We start from the raw sequence: 16,959 nt of genomic DNA on the forward strand, positions 1-16,959 counted from the left end.
ACCTTAATAGCTATTCCCAACACACTCTTCCATGTATTTCTTCATAATTTGCTTTATTTGGGGCATGAGGGACTTGGTGATAGGAACTCATACCCTCGTCACCACTCAATGAGACTACTATAATGCATTCTACTTGGGTCTCCCCTTAAAGAGTATTCGGAAACTGGTCCAACATATCACAGACCTTTTGACTAGTGACATGAGAGGCATATAACACTGTTTTTGCAGAACCTGTATTGTTTCCTGATTGGCTTCTATCTCTTTCCTGAGCCGTGGTGGTGCAGTGGTTAGAGTGCAGTACTGCAACTGGCAGTTCAAATCTCAACAGGCTCAAGGTTGACTCAGCCTTCCATCCTTCCGTGGTCATTAAAATGAGGACCCAGATTGTTGGGGGCAATATGCTGACTCTGTAAACTGCTTAGAGAGGGCTGTAAAACACTGTAAAGTGATATAAGTCTAAGTGCTATTGCTATTGGTTTGCAGGTCAGTTTAAGATGCTGGTTTAGACCTAAAAAAAAAAAAGGATTTTCAAAGATTGACACCTGGAGACAGGTAGGATCACCTTCTCCGGGCAGTATCAGCCCAACTGATTAGGTTTACCATGAAAAAATACCACAAATCCCATACTCAGGGGAGGTTCCAAGGGCTATTCAGGAAGCAGTATTTTTCTGCAATTGGGGCCAATGCTGTGAAATGGCCTCCCTGAGGAAAACGGGTTGATTCCCTCATTGTTGGTTTCTGGAAAACTTTTAAAGGCTGAGCTATTTGAAAAACCCTTTCTCTGATTTGATATCACCATTTTGTTTTTATTTTATTTATTTTTTTGTGGTTTTTACTGCAATACCACTATATTACCGTATTTTGCCATTTTATGTTGAATCTTTTCTGTGTACGTTGCCAAGAGGCCTTTGATTGGATCGGCACAGAAATATGTTTAAGAAACAGATATCATACAAATGGCAAACTCCCAATTAGTTTAGAGGAGTGAGTAATTCTCATGCAGAAGAAGAAAGAAAATGGACTACTGTGACAATAAATCCCCATTTCTCTGCTCCTCCCCCACCCTCTTAGATAAAACCACTTATTTCCTTGCTGGGAATGATGGTATCAACACCATTATGGGCCATATAATAGGTGTGAGGGAGAATCTCCACCTGCAGCTAATAAGTATCACATGGCATCATTATAGCTCTTTTAGTTGATCTGGAGCCCAATCCCCATCTCTTTGATCAGGCACAAACCAGCAAGATTCTTTGGCAGACTCCATGGATGCTTGCTTCAATAAAGTGTGATTTAGATGCTGAAGTGATGACAACCCTTTGAAAACATGCATGCAGTGGGAATGTTACAGGCAAGGTCTGTCTGCAAACATTCCTTGTTGCAAATAGAGAGCAGCTACATTTTGATTTGTTTTTACTGGTTAGGTTTATTCCAGTTTTAATAATCTGATGTTATCAGTTTTGGATTATTTTAGCCACATTGATTTGGAATTACGGGAATGACCACCTGATATATCTGAAGGGAACCTGTTTGGACAAGACTACAGTAGCAATTACAATAGCACTTAGACTTACATAGTGCTTCACAGTGTTTTACAGTCCCCTCTCAATAGCTTACAGGGTCAGCCTATTGCCCCCAACAATCTGGGTCCTCATTTTACTGACCTCGGAAGGATGGAAGGCTGAGTCAACCTTGAGCTGGTGAGGATCGAACTCCTGGCAGTGAGCAGAGTCAGCCTGCAATACTGCATTCTAACCACTATGCCACCAGGTATCTTTACTCCACTCTACTTTGAAGCTTCCATCCAGAACTACTCTTTTAAACATGGTGGTGGATGCTTCCATCAGTGATCTCAGCATCTCAACTTGGCCAATATTTTTTATTCTACTCTATTGCAGCAATATATTCCTCTTATTGCTCTGTTGCTAAAAGCCAGGAAATATAGATTGAGTCTTCAGCTGGGTTTTTCAGTTAACACAATCATGTCTTCTACCCAGCCCTTCGAAGAAATCCAGACAAAAAGCACCAACCATAAATACTAACAGTACCTTTATTTTAAGTTATGGTAACAGAATCTTGCTAGCTTAAAATGAAAGAGGCAGGGCCCCCATAGAATTGAGTCTATGACAATTTGCCACAACCAGCTGGCCGTGACCAACTCACCATGGTCAACTTGCCACAGCTAACTTGCTGCAGGACAACTCACCATGGTCATCTCACCATAGGACAACTCACTGCGGGACAAGAATTACACTAATATCAAAGAAATGGTGGAATAGAATTGTTAAAGAAAGGATGCAAAAGGAGGGACAGAATGAAATGTGAACTGAAAAATTTAAATATTTTATTTATTTATGTTAAATAATTAAATAGAATTGTTAAATTGTCCCACAACAAATTGTCTTGCAATGAGTTGGCCATGGCGAGTTTCCCTGCTGCAAGTTGGCTGTGGTGAGTTGACTGTGGTGAATTGGCCATGGCGAGTTGGCCATGGCGAGTTTGCCTCAGCAAATTGGCTGTGGCGAGTTGTCCCATTCCCCATAGAATTGTCCACACAGGAGTCAGATGGTGAGACTTTAATTTCCTGCACAGAGAAGGTGACTATGTATCAGAATGGTCAAACAAATGGCAACTTCAAATCTCAACAAATAAATGCTCTGTCTTACATATTGGCAAAAAAATCAGAAAATAAAATACAAGCTGAATAGTCAAGACCTTGTTGATGACCCAAGCTCTGTAAAGGACCTTGGAATACTCACCTCTAATGATCTAAGTGCTAGAGCCACTGCAACTACATAGCCAAAAGGCATTAAAAGTTGTTAACCTAATCCTACGTAGCTTTTTCTCTGGTAATATCACACTACTAACCAGAGCATACAAAACATTTGCTAGACCAATACTCGAATACAGTTCATCAGTCTGGAACCCACATTACATATCTGATATTAGCACAATTGAGAAAGTCCAGAAATATTTCACAAGAAGAGTTCTCCACTCCTCTACTCGTTGTAGAATACCTTATGCCACCAGACTTGAAATTCTAGAACTAGAAAACCTTGAATTACGCCGTCTTCGGTCTGATTTAAGCATGGTATATAAAATCATACATTGCAATGTCCTACCTGTCAGTGAATACTTCAGCTTCAACCATAACAACACAAGAGCACACAATAGATACAAACTCAAAGTAAACCGCACCAAACTTGATTGCAGGAAATACGACTTCAGCAATAGAGTGGTCAATGTCTGGAATACTCTACCCGACTCTGTAGTTTCTTCCCCAAACCCCAAAAACTTTAACCTTAGACTGTCTACTATTGACCTCACCCTTTCCTAAGAGGTCTGTAGGGGCGTGCATAAGTGCACCAACGTGCCTACCGTCCCTGTCCTATTGTTTCTCTTATTCTTTTATTTCTCTTATATGTACCCATTTCATGTATTCACAACTATGTATACACTTATACTTATTATCTTGTAAACAATTGGCAAATCAAATAAATAAATAAATAAGGTCAAGAAGCAGGAGAATGATGAAGAAGCTGTCTCACGGTTAGATTCAGCACCAAACTAGCCCTGTCGCCAATCTACTACTGCATTCTAGCTTGGAATTTCTGAAGGTGGCTTAAGGAACAGATGGGAGCAGCATGGGAGACAAGCAGCTTAGCAGATTTACTCTGAGAGTAATGACAAAGACTAATTTACTTATAACTTGCAACATTTCATTGATGAAAGCGAAAGCCTGCTTGTAAGCCCTCAGTTCTCACAACACATTCCCCAGTCTGGTATCCTAATTCCCCCAAATCTCAGCCTACCAGAGTTGCACACCCAAAACACTAAGCTGGTCTAAATCCTTCCTTAATTCTCCTTGAGAAGGCCGAAAGTTTTGCACCACGTTCATTCATCCCATGAAGTCAATTTTAAATACTTCTTGTTTCCTTCTTAAATCCATTCCATCTTATTTCCATGAAGTATCGGCTGACAATTGTGCAGGATGGAATTCGTAATCCAATATTCCTAATGGATATCAGGACTGGGGAAACTGTTGCATTTTGGCATTTGGCATTTTTCATCTGTGAGATCTTTCCTTCCTATCAAATTTCTTTCTATATTCTGGGAAATATTAATTTTCAGTAGTCACCCACTTTTCTGAAACAACGTTTTGTCACCTTTTTAGGTAGAGATCTGAGAAGTGCTTTTGTTGACACAATGCTACTTCCCACCTTGAATGGCACAGTTTGCCACCACCAATCCATCTGATTTTCAGCTTAGGTATTATTTAAAAAACAATCAGAAGGGAATTTCTCCTTGAGGCTAAGATACAAGATGACACCTGCATGGCAGATGATGCCTGCTGCTTTTTAAATCACACCATATGTTTTTAAATAGATAGTTTTCCTTAAAAAAAAACAACATACTAAGAGCAAAGCAAAAAGAACAACAACAGTTATTGGAAAGTCTGCTCCAGTGACGGAGACAATGTGGTCAATTAAAAAAAATTGCATACCATCCTCACAATCCTAAATGTTATTTTAAGAGGTAAGCACAGATTGAACTAGGAGAGCTTAGAGCTTTGCTGATTGTAAGTGGCAAAGATGATCCCTGTTTTAAACATGTTCACATCTCATTCCAGATAGCAGCTTATGAGATGTAGCCAGAAAAGATCAGGTGGGACTGCTTGTGCTTTCTGAGCTTGGTTGTTTTCTGGTGATGTTACCTTGTTTGAGTAATGAAATGTCTGCAAGAAAACAACCAAGCTCAAGGATTACCAAGGACCCCAAAGTCCTCCTCCTCCTCCTCCCCCCCCACTCCCTTCTAGCACTGATGATGTTACCTAGTTTGAATAATGAAACTTCTGCAAGAAAACAACCAAGCTCAAGGATTACCTGTTCTGACCCAAACCTTATTCCAAGGAAACAAACACAAAACAGAGGTAAGAGCAAATCTTTTAATTATTCTTTTTGAATCCCATTCCTTCATGGTTAAAAGGCCGTTTCAAACTCATTGTCTCTGATAAGAATGAACCTTGCCAAGGTTGTGCAAGGCTGCCAAGAACACTAGATAAAGTTGCCAAGAAATATTTCAAACACAAAGGGTCGCCAAACACAAACTAAGAGAGTCCGAATGTCCACAAGGCTTGAGTGCAAAAACTTCTTTGCTTCCTGCAGAGAACTCTGGTTTCTCAGCTGGCTTTTATCTCTTAAGGGAGGGGCCATTACTTTGCAGTCTTACTCCTGAGTCGCCTGTGCTGCTGCAGCTGCTCTTTCCTTCGAGCAGCCCTGCGTGCACACACACTGGGCACAGGCTCCTCAAGGACCTCTTCATCACTGCTGCCAGCCTCCACAATCTCCAAAGGCAGCACTCCACTCCCTGATGGTCCTGGCCCCATCCCTGCAATCACACGCAGGCCCCTCATCTGAATCCTGGCTCTCCGAGACCTCAGCTGCCTGCACCTGCTGCCGGGAACCACAACATCACCAAGGACCTCACAGTTACCCTCCTCTTCCTCCTCATCCCATTCTCCTTCTCCTCCACTAAACAAAGCCCTCTCCTTTCTAGTAGTGGTGATGTTACGTAGTCTGGGCAATGAAACATCTGCAAAAAAAATCACCAAGCTCAGGGAACACCATTTCAACCCTGAGCTCCAAATATTCTCCTCTAATAGAGTGAAGGAGGGCATGTAGTGAAGACAGACGAGAAATGCTTGAGGAAATCTGAAGATGACAAAAGACAGAACATGATCCACTGTCTGAAACCAAAGCTAGAGTGGTCAAGGTTTGCCTTACATAATATGAAAGTTGAGGTTAACTAACCATTGGAATAAATTCTCTGGTGGGGAAGTTCTGTAACTGGAATATATTTAAATTCAACATATCAGCTTGCAACAGAGTATATTTTAGCACAGCTGGGAACTCTGAAAATTGAGCAGGAACTATGGCTGTTAGACATGCCTGGTGGATAGCATAGAACTTTGCCGTATTCTCCTGGTATGAAGGGAGGAACAAGAGGTGGAAAAGAGAGTTATCAGCACAGACAGAATCATCTTCACACAGTATATCTGGTTTGTAAAGATGTCAATGCCTATTGTAATTGTTGGACCAAAGCGCAGTTTACAACACAGGGGTGAGTTTTGTCCCCCAAAGCTCCTGATTTTCACCTTTTTTATTTCAGTCTTTTATTTCAGACATTTGACATTCAATTCCAGCACTTTTTTCATCCTGCAACAACTTGGAAGATGGCAAGGAAATATGGTAGCCTCAGTGGTGGGATTCAATTTTTTTTTACTACCAGTTCTTGAGGGGGGTGGCTTGGTGGGCATAGCAGGGGGAGGATACTGTAAAATCTCCATTCCCTCCCCACCTCACTAACCTGCTTTCCAGCTCTGTTCTCCTGTGCAGGGCAACAAAAGAAGACCCAGCCAATCAGCTGGGACTCAATGGGAGGCAGGGAATAGAGGGGGTGGGGCCAGTCAGAGGTGGGATTTACCGGTTCTCTGAACTACTCAAAATTTCCGCTACCGGTTCTCCAGAACTGGTCAAAACATGCTGAATACCACCTCTGGATGGCCTGTTCTGATGGCATGATCTTGGGAACTTTTTTTTGGGGGGGGCGGTATATTGGAATAGCAAGGACATCAGCCTGGCAATCAAATGTAGGTTAGGGCATCCTATTTTGTTCCCTGTAGCTTCTTATAGTTGTGAAAATTGAGCCTTAAAAAAGCAAGACAGGAAGAAAATCAATTCGTTTGAGCCGTAGTGCTGCAGAAGTCTCCTTTGAGAGCAAAGGTGACTAACAAGCAAGTACCGGAGCATAAAACACCAGACCTATCACTGGAAGGAAGACCACAGAACTGCATCTTATTTTGGCCATGTCACGCAGGGAAATTCACCGAGGAAAGCAATTATGTTTGGAAGAGTTAGTGGTAAAAGGAAACCAGGCTGCCAAAGAACACAGTGGCTGGACATCTTCAAAGTTGACACCAGCCAGAGCATAGAACAACTCAAAGAAGAAGTAGAAGATTGGAAGACATGGAGACCCATAGTCCATAGAGTTGATAAGAGTTGGACACAACTGTATGAATATCATCATCATCATTGGGAAAGGATGAGAAGATGGTGTGATTCCCATTATTGTGCATAGTGTTAGCAGACCAGAGTTGGTTGTTTTTTTTTTCATTTGGGTTATGCACTTGAAAGGGAACAACGATGAGTGATAAAGCCCTTGCATAAATGTATAAATGTAACATTACAGGCTGGAAACAGCTGCTCTGCAAGGAAAAACTGCAGCAAATGGGACGTTTTAGAACAGAGTAATAGAGAGTAATTATTGATATGATAATCTGTTGTATGGCATGGCAAGGAAGAGAAAAAGTTCTTTCTCACATGCTATAACTAAACGTGTCTATTGGAACTAAATGCAGGGAGATTCAGGACCAACGGAAGAAGATACATCACAGTCTAGTTCAATTGTGAAAATCCATGCCACTGGCAATTGTTTTCAGAGTCAATGACTGCAAGAACCAACCTGTCAGCCGATACTTATACTAATGGATATTTACTAGTGGTGGGATTCAATTTTTTTTTTACTATCGGTTCTGTGGGTGTGGCTTGGCGGGCGTGGCAGGGGAAGGTTACTGCAAAATCCCCATTCCCTCCCCATCCCATTAACCTGCTTTCCAGCTCTGTTCTCCTGTGCAGGGCAACAAAAGAAGACCCAGCCAATCAGCTGGGACTCAGCAGGGAATAGAGGGGTGGGGCCAGGTGGGATTTACCGGGAACTACTCAAAATTTCCGCACCGGTTCTCCAGAACTGGTCAAAACATACTGAATACCACCTCTGGATGGCCTGTTCTGATGGCATGATCTTGGGAACTTTTTTTTTTGGGGGGCGGTATATTGGAATAGCAAGGACATCAGCCTGGCAATCAAATGTAGGTTAGGGCAATTTGTTCCCTGTAGCTTCCTATAGTTGTGAAAGTTGAGCCTTGGAAGAAAATCAATTCGTTTGAGCCGTAGTGCTGCAGAAGTCTCCTTTGAAGGTGACTAACAAGCAAGTACCGGAGCATAAAACACTGGACCTATCACTGGAAGGAAGACCACAGAACTGCATCTTATTTTGGCCATGTCACGCAGGGAAATTCACCGAGGAAAGCAATTATGTTTGGAAGAGTTAGTGGTAAAGGAAACCAGGCTGCCAAAGAACACAGTGGCTGGACATCTTCAAAGTTGACACCAGCCAAGCATAGAACAACTCAAAGAAGAAGTAGAAGATTGGAAGACATGGAGACCCATAGTCCATAGAGTTGATAAGAGTTGGACACAATTATTAAGAGCAATTGCGTTCTCTTCGCTGATGATGTAAAGCTGTTCAATACCACAGACAATACTGCTACCCTACAAAAAGATCTTGACTATGTATCTGAATGGTCAAACAAATGGCAACTTCAAATCTCAACAAATAAATGCTCTGTCTTACATATTGGCAAAAAAAATCAGAAAATAAAATACAAGCTGAATAGTCAAGATCTTGTTGATGACCCAAGCTCTGTAAAGGACCTTGGAATACTCACCTCTAATGATCTAAGTGCTAGAGCCCACTGCAACTACATAGCCAAAAAGGCATTAAGAGTTGTTAACCTAATCCTACGTAGCTTTTTCTCTGGTAATATCACACTACTAACCAGAGCATACAAAACATTTGCTAGACCAATACTCGAATACAGTTCATCAGTCTGGAACCCTCATTACGTATCTGATATTAGCACAATTGAGAAAGTCCAGAAATATTTCACAAGAAGAGTTCTCCACTCTTCTACTCGTTGTAGAATACCTTATGCCACCAGACTTGAAATTCTAGAACTAGAAAACCTTGAATTACGCCGTCTTAGGTCTGACTTAAGCATGGTATATAAAATCATACATTGCAATGTCCTACCTGTCAATGAATACTTCAGCTTCAACCATAACAACACAAGAGCACACAATAGATACAAACTCAAAGTAAACCGTACCAAACTTGATTGCAGGAAATACGACTTCAGCAATAGAGTGGTCAATGTCTGGAATACTCTACCCGACTCTGTAGTCTCTTCCCCAAACCCCAAAAACTTTAACCTTAGACTGTCTACTATTGACCTCACCCCTTTCCTAAGAGGTCTGTAGGGGCGTGCATAAGCGCACCAACGTGCCTACCGTCCCTGTCCTATTGTTTCTCTTATTCTTTTATTTTTCTTATATGTGCCCATTTCATGTATTCACAACTATGTATACACTTATACTTATTATCTTGTAAACAATTGGCAAATCAAATAAATAAATAAATAAATAAATAAACTGTATGAATATCATCATCATCATTGGGAAAGGATGAGAAGATGGTGTGATTCCCATTATTGTGCATAGTGTTAGCAGACCAGAGTTGGTTGTTTTTTTTTTTTTCATTTGGGTTATGCACTTGAAAGGGAACAACGATGAGTGATAAAGCCCTTGCATAAATGTATAAATGTAACATTACAGGCTGGAAACAGCTGCTCTGCAAGGAAAAACTGCAGCAAATGGGACGTTTTAGAACAGAGTAATAGAGAGTAATTATTGATATGATAATCTGTTGTATGGCATGGCAAGGAAGAGAAAAAGTTCTTTCTCACATGCTATAACTAAACGTGTCTATTGGAACTAAACGCAGGGAGATTCAGGACCAACGGAAGAAGATACATCACAGTCTAGTTCAATTGTGAAAATCCATGCCACTGGCAATTGTTTTCAGAGTCAATGACTGCAAGAACCAACCTGTCAGCCGATACTTATACTAATGGATATTTACTAGTGGTGGGATTCAATTTTTTTTTTTTACTATCGGTTCTGTGGATGTGGCTTGGCGGGCGTGGCAGGGGAAGGATATTGTAAAATCTCCATTCCCTCCTCACTCCTGGGGGAAGGTTACTGCAAAATCCCCATTCCCTCCCCATCCCATTAACCTGCTTTCCAGCTCCGTTCTCCTGTGCAAGGTAACCAAAGAAGACCCAGCCAATCAGCAGAGAATAGATGGGGTGGGGCCAGTCAGAGGTGGGATTTGCCGGTTCTCCAAACTACTCAAAATTTCCCCTACTGGTTCTCCAGAACTGGTCAGAACCTGCTGAATACCACCACTGATATTTACTATCTCCAGAATCCAAGGCTGTAGAAACCTTGACTAGTCTGCCTGGCTGGGGAATTTGGGAAGCTGAAGTCCACACCTTTTCTTTTTTCTTTTTTCTTTTTTTGGATGGGGTTCAGCACCATTTATTAAGAAAAAGAATTACAAGAACAGTCAAGGGAAGGAGGGTGGGAGAAGCAAAGAGAGATGAGCAAAAAGGGTCTCCAGGCTGCCTGCTCCAATCCTGGACACGCGCACTGCCTCAAAATGCCCAGGGCAACCAGACCCACATGAGAAGTGCGGGGCCCCGACTGAAGTAGAACCAAGCATCCCCAAGGCCTGAGGTGTTTGCTGGCCCCAGTGTGTGTGAGGGTTGGCTGGCAGGAAAGGACAAGGATGCCAGCGGTCAGCAATGCCAGCAGTCAGTTAGGCAAAACATCTTTTCTCCTTGGAAAGGAGAACCTCTTCTGGTTCTGACCCATATTTAAATGCTGGAATATTGCAATAGTGAATGGTGCTAGTACCTACCAGTCCAGTCCATATTGATGCCAAAGTAGAGGGGAACTAGCAACCTCACATCTGCTCTCCCTTACATGATTTTTTGAAGGAAGTTGTCTCTGACTAGAGGGCTAAAATGACTCACTAATTATAATAGAGCATTGGAATGAGATAGCTAATTGCATGTTTACATCTGATGCCTCTCAGCCAAGCTAATGCCAAGGAATTGTACTCTTCTGTATCTGCCTTAGATGATCTTCATTCTTTTCTAGCCATTCCGCAAAGGGACAGGGAAGGGAACTTATCCAGATGTTTGCATGTCTTCCAAGAGCTCATTTCGTAGGATGTGGACCACTGCAGAGGGCAAAGAGCTTCCACTTCCAAATTTCTTCAGGCGTAGCTGTGCTTTGTCAACAGTTTGGTCATGAAGCAATTTGGATTTTAGGATCCCTGGAGGTTAAAATACAACAACAAAATTCCCTTTCCGCAAACCAATGCTTGTATGCAGGGAAAACAGAAACTTCTGCTCCTCAACTAAACCAGCAAAACCGAGCACCAAAAAATTCAGGAATTCTGCAATGCACATAAAAAAACTGATCGTTGTATGGCCAATACCTTGGGTTTTTTTTTTAACCATACTCTGAAGCAGAGGTGGTATTCAGCAGGTTCTGACCAGTTCTGGAGAACCAGTAGCGGAAATTTTGAGCAGTTTGGAGAACTGGCAAGTACCACCTCTGACTGGAGATTTTACAGTATCTTTCCCCTGCCACACCCACCAAACCACGCCCACAGAACTGGTAGTAAAAAAATTTGAATCCCACCATTGCTGTGAAGATGCCCAATAAGTTAAAAACCTGCACCCAGTATTTGCCTCCCTAATATTTTGCTATTACTTTTCAAAATAGTCATGGGATTTCAAAAATATGTGCTAAAAGTAAGAGTAAATTAAGCAAACAACAAAAGGGAGCCTCAAAGTTGCTTCTTTCAAGAGGCAACTGGACTTCCTTTGTTTTTCCTTGAAGACATTTCACTTCTCATCCAAGAAGCTTCTTCAGTTTTGACTGAATGGTGGAGAATGGAAGGATTTATATTCCTTACAGTCACCTGTTGTTAGCAGTCTTTCTGAGAGTAGTTGAGGCTATTTGGAGGTTTATCTGTGCCCTGAGGTGACCCTGAGGGCACAGATAAACCTCCAAGAAACTCTGGGAGTTGAAGTCCATACATCTTCAAGTTCTCAAGATTGAAAAACACTGTAATAACCCATCTAATACTCTAATTCAAGCCCACAGCATTCATCTCCAACTTTTAATTGCCTCAGTAAACAATCAGGAAAGAAATCATGAAGATTTGATGCTTGTTTTCCATGAGGATTTTTTTCCAGAAAATTCATAAAAAGCTATGATAGCTAAGAGTGTATCTATTCATACACATTCATTGGTTGACAAGCTTATCACTAAGTTCTAATGAGAAAAAGAAAGAAAGGAAGAAAGGAAGGAAGAAAGGAAGGAAGGAAGGAAGGAAGATCCCTTTGAGCCGAGGCCACATCACCCCTGGGAATCACCCCAATTCCATCTTCTGCTTGATAACTTCAGTGTCAGAAATGTTGACCCTTGACCCAGAAGATTAAAGAGGATAACACCTGGTCTTTTGCAAAACCATGGGATAAATATATCCTTTGTACTTGGTCTATAGCAACAATCCATTCTTGAATCCTCGGGGTAACTCAAACCATCCAGGCAGACATTGAATAGGGAAGAAGAAGGATGACCAAACAGGCATAGTATTGACTTCCAGGTTGATACAAAGCTCCTGAGAAAGGATCCCATTTGATGGACATGGCTATTGGATGTGACATTTTAGGATAGGTTGAACCATGATCTCAACCATGAGCAATCCAAATTCAAACTATTGAATAATGTAATTATAAATCATATTAGCTAGTTTGATCTAGCAGGAATGGCATGAAGATAGAAACCAAGAGACTGTAAGTTCTAGTCCTGTCTTAGGCATGAAAGCCACCTCAGGGTTGTTGTTGGAAAATTAGGAGGATGAAAGAGTATTAGGTATGTTTACTACCTTGAGTTATTTATAAAAATAAAAAAAGATAAAAATAAAGTTATTTATAAAAATAATAAAGGATAAAAAAATCTAAAAAAATAAATAGGTGCTATATAAATCAGCAAATTAGGGTTTATTTGGAATCATAAAGGGATACCACCTCTTACAATACTAGACAACACAGTATCAACAGTAGAGACCCTTCTAGGTTCTATCACAAGACCTAAAATGGACACCTAACATCAAAAACGTCATCAAAAAAGCACAACAAAGAATGTTCTTTCTGTGCCAACTCAGAAAGTTCAAACTGCCCAAGGAGCTGCTGATACAGTTCTACAGAGAAATCATTGACTCTGTCATCTGCACCGCTATAACTGTCTGGTTTGGTTCTGCAACCCAACAGGACAGACACCGACTTCAGAGGAAAATTAGGACTGCAGGAAAAAAAATTACTACCTGCCTGCCTTCAATTGAGGACCTGTATACTGCACCAGTCATAAAGAGGGCTGTGAAAATATCTAAAGACCTCTCACATCCCAGACACAAACTGTTTCAACTCCTTCCCTCAAAACGATGCTATCGAGCACTGCACACCAGAACAACTAGACACAAGGACAGTTTTTTTTCCTGAATGCCATTACTCTGCTAAACAAATAATTCCCTCAACACTGTCCAACTATTTACAAAGTACCTTATGATTCTTGACTCTTGACGAATGTATCTTTTCTTTTATGTACACTGAGAGCATGTGCACCAAGACAAATTCCTTGTGTGTCCAATCACACTTAGCCAATAAAGAATTCTATTCTATTCTATTCTATTCTATTCTATTCTATTCTATTCTATTCTATTCTATTCTATTCTATTCTATTCTATTCTATTCTATTCTATTCTAAGAGAGATTTGTGTAGGACTGACTGAAAAATTTGAGACCCAGGTTTTGGTTCTGGTTAAACTTAAAATAAAATATGGGCTCATGAGCCATACGCCTGACATTTTGGGGAAGGTAAATGTTTTCATTCAAGAGACATTATTTTTATGTGTTATAATTTACTGGCATACTTTATAATTTTTCTTTCTTTTTGTGAAGCTTTTAAAAAGTACTCTCCATCCTGAATGTAAGGGAGTGATAGTATGTGTGAAAACACATACCAAAAAAGAAAAAAGAAAAGAAGAGAAAAAGAAAAAGGCAAAAGAGATTTAAATGAGGGAGAAAGAGGGTTCCAGAAAGGGAACCATTAGTTTCAGATGAAAGCCATCAGCAGCTATAAGGAAAGGTAGATGAGTGGATCAGTCTCACCAGTTCTCTCCTGGGACAAGTTAGCTTTTATAAAGACAGATCAACTTCTGCAGGCCTCACTTACTCATAGCAAACATTTCTTTTTGATTTAACCAAGGACTTTTTTTTTTGTTTCCAAGCATCAACAGACACGTAGTCCTCCCCCACTTTTTCCTCCCCCTCCCCATCACATCTGGCAAGCAAACAAGTCAGAACATCTCTTCTGGCCGGGAGCCAAAGAGCTGATGAAAAAATTGGGGAGCCATAACTTTGCAAAACTCAAGATGCATTTCCAGCCGTCTCCTCTTAGATGCCATGAGCAATGGGCTGGATCAAAGCGGCTCACCCTCCCTGTACTCCCTGGGAAACAAGTCTGGGAAAGCCATATTCGAGCCCAAATCACAAAGCGGCCCATTGTGTAGCAGAGTAGTTACCCTAATCAGCCCAAGTCAATTACAGATATAAAGAAAACATGGGCAGGAATTCAGAAATTCATTTCTGACAGGTAAGATGGGAGAGAGGACATTTAGCAATGACACTGCAAGAGCTCTCGCTTACCTGGCCGATGCCGTGTTACATTCCGAAGGTCTTCATTAAAGGCTGCCACCACTGCCCTTGTCTTGTTCCAGCAGCCAGGCAGGTTCATTCAGACTGAGTACAGGGAGTCCTCAACTTACAACAGTTCATTTAGTGACCGTTCAGTGTTACAATGGCATTGAAAAAAGTGACTTATGGCCATTTTTTCATAGTTACGAACTTTGCAGTTTGGCCACTGTCTCATATTTATGACCTTTGCTGTGTCTCAGGGATATGTGATCCCCTTTTGCGACCTTTTGACGAGCAAAGTCAACGGGGCATCCAGACTCACTTAACAACCAGGTTACTAACTTATCAATTGCATTGATTCACTCAACAAACTGTGGCAAAAATAAGGTCGTAAAATAGGGCAAAATTCACTTAGTGAATGTCTCACTTAACAGAAATTTTGGGCTCAATTTGATTGTAAGTCGAGGACCACCTGCATAGGAATCCTCCTTAGCTTTTATGCACGCCGGACTTCCTACTGTGTTATTACCTTCGCTTCCAGAGTCCATTCCCCACTGGAATATTGACGGTAGGATCCGTAATAAGCAAAAGTATATCTCAGCTCAGAATTAGATCTACAAAGATGATCCTGGAGAGAATAAACTGTGATGAATCCCCTTTTCCAGCAATGGGTCAATCTTTTGGTAGCTGAGGACCATAGATTACTTGGGCTGTAGAAAGTGGGACCTGGAGTGCTTGCAAGAACAAAAAATAATATATAAATGAAATCCTACAATATGAAATGAAGCAAAAGTCATTGCATTTTCAATCCCCTGCCGCTTGTGACTGTATGACTGTAACTTTGTCGCTTGTATCCTTAAGATTTATATTGACTGTTTTCTAGTATTATTTGATAGCTTATTGTACCCTATGACTATCATTAAGTGTCGTACCTTATGATTCTTTTTTTTTTTTGTAAATTTTATTTGAGTTTTCACAAAGAGAAAAAAAATACAAATAAAACATCTTTTTTGAAAGCAGCACAATCCCGGGTTACATTTCTTCATACAGACACAAATTCTGGTTCATGCTCATTTTTATATTCTATTCCATATTTTATTACTATTTTACATTTTCTACATAGCTTCTCCCCTCTTTTAATTTTCTCAATTTTATTTTAATTATCTCATCTCAATTCAAATCATTGTATTTATATTTTTTGTCTGTCCTGTTTCAATTATATATTATCTTTTCTCATTAACAAAATTTCTCCTGTAGTTACTGATTGGAGTATGACGCCTTTATATCTTTTCCCTAAAGTTGTAACATTCAATATAATACATAACTTCCATTCGGATTCTGCTTGGTACATTCTTAAAATACACACTGTATTCTTAAAAAATGAAAAAAATTATAAATATATATAATTAAAACAACATTCCATTCCAATTCAATTCTATCATTAATATTAATATTCATTAAAGTCTTAACAACTTTAACATTACTTTTCAATTAAATATCATACTTCTATGGGAACAATTATAAGCTTTCCATAGTTAATTCCCCCCCCCTCTTCACTTATATTTTATAAAACATTAACTAATTAAAATGTTTCCAAGTGTCGTACCTTATGATTCTTGACTCTTGACGAACGTATCTTTTCTTTTATGTATACTGGGAGTATTTGCACCAAGACAAATTCCTTGTGTGTCCAACCACACTTGGCCAATAAAGAATTCTATTCTATTCATGTGGGAACTCCTGCATGTCATTCTGATACCCTGTTGCCCACTTCTGGGTTTTGTTCTGATTCTTGCTTGTACTTAACTTCATTGGTAAATGATTGCACTTGTGATTGGACAGGTAGAAAGCCCTGTTTCTGAGAATCCAAGCTTTCTCTCTCTTGTTGGTTAAAATCAGCAGAACAACTGGTCTCTAGCTGCTTTTCATGAAGTCCAAAGCACCCTTCGAAATAATTCCCATACTAGAAAGAAAAGATGTTTATTTAAGTCTGTTTAGAACAGAAGGGAAGAAATAAACTTACCTTCCTATTAAACTTGCAGCCAATGTCCCAGAATTTAGCAGGACTACCTGGCCTTTCCTGTTCTTTGATCTGTAAAAACAGAGTAATGTAGGCTACATCCTTGCCAAAATGTGAACCAGCAGAGGAAAATGAGCGTTGAATCATACCAAATCAATGAGAGCAAGAATACAATTGAGATGAAGCTTAAAACATGAAAAAGGAACTGTTGAACATCATCACTATGAACAGATAGGGTTCCACTGTGTGTTAAATGTACAACCTGTAACTTGGGTATCTCAGCAAGGGTGTTTTGATATTAAAAACAAGTTCCCAAGAGAAGAAGAAGAACATGTTCTCCCATTACAATGAATGATCAATAATCAGAACTTGAACAACTAGTATTATATTTAAGATGGTTGGGTTTGCACGCCATGCTAAGTTACAA

The sequence above is a fragment of the Notechis scutatus genome, chromosome 7, assembly GCF_049901735.1.
Source record: "Notechis scutatus isolate UNSWTSFEM ecotype Mainland chromosome 7, rNotScu1.2, whole genome shotgun sequence".
Classification (NCBI taxonomy): Eukaryota; Metazoa; Chordata; class Lepidosauria; order Squamata; family Elapidae; genus Notechis; species Notechis scutatus.